We start from the raw sequence: 3553 nt of genomic DNA, 5'->3' as shown, positions 1-3553 counted from the left end.
GCAAAGAGTTCTATCCCTTTTTCACATACAACTTTCAAATACTTGAAGACAGCTATCATGTTCTCACTAAATCTTTTTCTCTAAGCTAAACAAGCCCACTTCCTTCAACATCCTTGCATGGCATGTTTTCTATTGTGTTTTGTGTGTGTACTTATTAGACTATATAAATACACACTTATTTGGAAACATACACTATATATACAGAACCCTGTAGTGTGAAACACCTCATTCCCTAAAATAGCAGCAATCCTACTGCTATAGGGACTACTAATAGGGGGGGAAAGCACTGGAATTGAAGGTGCTCATTTGTTCTCAGGAATAGTCAGATCCTGATAGCCACTATCAGTCACCCCACAAGTACTTACAGAATGCCTATCATATTTTTATATCTAGCACACTGTTAGCTACTATAGGGAGTACAGAGGTAACATAACTCACAGTCCTAATTGAAAGGACCTTGTTATCTAATGAACACTAAAAGTAGTTCAAACTTGCTACTAGAAAATGTACCACTGAAGAGTTAACATAAAGTTAACAAAGCATTAGCATCTTAGAATACCATAAGTAAAACTACTGAATAACTCAACAAGTTGTGGGATATGATTGTGATGCAATATTATAGTGCTATAAGAAATGATGAGCTCGATGATCTCAGAAAAACATCAATAGACTTGCATGAAATAATGAAGAGCGAAATGAGCAGAACCAAGAGATCCTTGTATACAGTAATATCAGTATTGTTTTAAAAACAACTTTGAGCAAATAAATCATTTTGACTATTATAAATAACCAAATTAACTACAAAGGACATGTGAAGGAAGATGCTTTTTACATCCAGAGAAAGAATTGATAAATAGAAGTATGTATAGAATGATTTTACACACGCACACACATTTGTGTCTAATTGTAGCCATGGGGGAAGGAGGGGAAGGAAAAAGGAAATTTACATGATAACTTTATTATATATTTAAAAGGAATAACAAGTTGTACACAACAGTTGTGCAGTTTCACGTGCAATCATCTTTTAAAAATTATACTATGTTGTGGAAATGCTTGTTTTATTCCATAAATTAAAAATTAAATAAATAAAAAATAAAAGACCACAATGATTAATTTAAAAAGGAAAAGTAGGAAGTCTAAAAGTTTATAGCTCAGGAAGTGACCATATCTGCATGAATAAAATAGATTTTTTATCTAACTGAGCTGCTGAAATGACTGCTTTAATTCTATTCTTTATTTAGTCAGTAGAGACCCAGCCACAGCCAAATCATTGGGGAATCTTAAATTAATGATTGCCTAAAGAATAAAAATGCAAATACTGGGAAAGTGATTCCTGAAGGACAAGTTCTTGCCCAAAAAATACTCTTAGCACTCTTATAAAAAAAATTTATTCTTAGGAAAAATCTACATCATAGACAAATAAATGTGTCATACCCTTTCATTTGCATGCGTGTATTCATGTATCTGTATATAATACTTCATGAAATATATACAGGAATGATATAAATGAAATACATATATTAAATACACACATAAATATACATGCATACATTTTTATCTGTACAACATTTTGAGAGACATGTGTCCACAGCTAAAAAGAAGTTGTTACTAAAATGGAGTCATCAAGGTCCTGCAGCCTCTGACTTCAAGATTTCCCAAATCTCTGACACAGACTTGCTTGAGAGAAGAGGGAAAGCTGCAGAAGCTCTTGTTAAGGATGTAGCTTTCAATGACTTTGTGACACAGAGTCATCATTATGCAGCCCTTTGGTGCTGTGTTTGTCCAAGACCTCAGAAAACTCTCAGCACGGTCTCAAATTTCCTCAGGCCACACACAGGCAAATAGAGACACTCAGAGAAAGTCATTCAGAACACAAGATCCCTGGAGCTCTACCCCTCTGTTATGAAGTGGCGCTCTTCCTCTCACCTTCTGAGATACTTAGTTTTGAAACTTCAGTAAACCACCCCAGTCGCTCTCGTTTTCTCGTCTTTTATCCGATGCCTATAAGCAGCCTTTGATTGAGGGAAGAGTCGATATCTCTGTTAGGGGCTATTGGCAGTGGATACTCCTGTGACACCACCTTGGCTCATCTCCCTCTTTTCTCTATTTGTGGAAACACAAAGACATTTACAATTCAGGGAAGATGTAATTTAGGTTCACTATCTCACATAAAAACAAAAGTATATGGGAGAGGACTACTCTAAAATGATGTGCATAAAAGAGAAGATTCAAAAGCTTCCTTCCGTGGTTTACCAGAGTATTACATAGGTACACTCACCTAGAAAATTACTTGTAGAAATTATTTTTTTTTCGTATATGATGGATATGAAATTACAGATCCAGGCAAGATTCAGTGAATGTCCCTTTGTGAGAAAGGTGGGGGGGGGAGGAAGAGAGAGAGGGAAAGAGAGAGAGAGGGCAATAGGATGGTAGAATGGATAGAGAGCTGCTCTTAAACATAGGCAGAACTGGGTTTAAGTCCTATCTCTGATACCCACTGGCTATCGGCCAAGTCATTCAACCTCTCAGAGCTCCAGGAAACTAAGACTTAAGTTGCAGAAAAGATACTGATCAGCATTGGTAGAAGGAGTTTCCTAATCAGGGAATTATATATATAGATATACATACTTACACACATATATAGATATACATATATATACACACATATATATAGATATACATACTTACACACATATATGTATATGTATATATGTTGTATACATATGTTTTATATATATTACAAACACATATATATGCATACACATTCTCATAAGGCTAAACATGTGTATGTATGTATACTGCATTATTTCAAACCCCCCTCATATAAATACATACATATACATCTTACATTTATTTTCTTAAAATGAATCATTTTTTCTATGAGAAAAAATGCCACACGATTACATAAGATTACTATAATAATAGCTAACATTTATATAGTGCTTACTATATGTCAGGTACTATGTTAAGCACTTTATAATTATCTCATTTGATCCTCACAACAACCCTGGGAGGTAGGTGCTATTATTATCCCCATTTTACAGTGCTAGGCATGGGGACTATCCCTTCTGCCTGGCATCTCTGGTCCCATTTCTGTGACCAAAGCTGTAGTGCCTGAAGGTGAAGGATAGAATAGGGTTGGTTAGGTTTGCCCTTGGGGCTTTTCAATGTCTTTCCATCTTGCCATTTCCCTCTCTTAAATAAACTTTTAAAAATCATGTAATTAAAAAAAAGAAACTTTTTTTAAAGGAAACTGAGGCAAACAGGGGTTAAGTGATTTGCCCAGGGTCACACAGGTAGTAAAAACCAAAAGTGAGATTTGAACTCAGGTCTTCTGACTTTAGAGTCAATAAATTTTCCACGGGTGTATGGAATTCCCTAGAGAAGGAAGTGGCAAACTACTCCAATATCTCTGTCAAGAAAACCCCAAATGGGGTCATAAAGAGTTGGAAATGACTGAAAAGACTGAACAACAATTAAAAAGGGAATTCCCAGTGAGGAAACTCCCTCTAGTAATGCAGATAATCAACTGTTCCTATTAATAATTGTCTGG

The sequence above is a fragment of the Vombatus ursinus genome, unplaced genomic scaffold, assembly GCF_900497805.2.
Source record: "Vombatus ursinus unplaced genomic scaffold, bare-nosed wombat genome assembly UNPS02015089.1, whole genome shotgun sequence".
Lineage (NCBI taxonomy): Eukaryota > Metazoa > Chordata > Mammalia > Diprotodontia > Vombatidae > Vombatus > Vombatus ursinus.
This window is presented reverse-complemented; position numbering follows the sequence as displayed.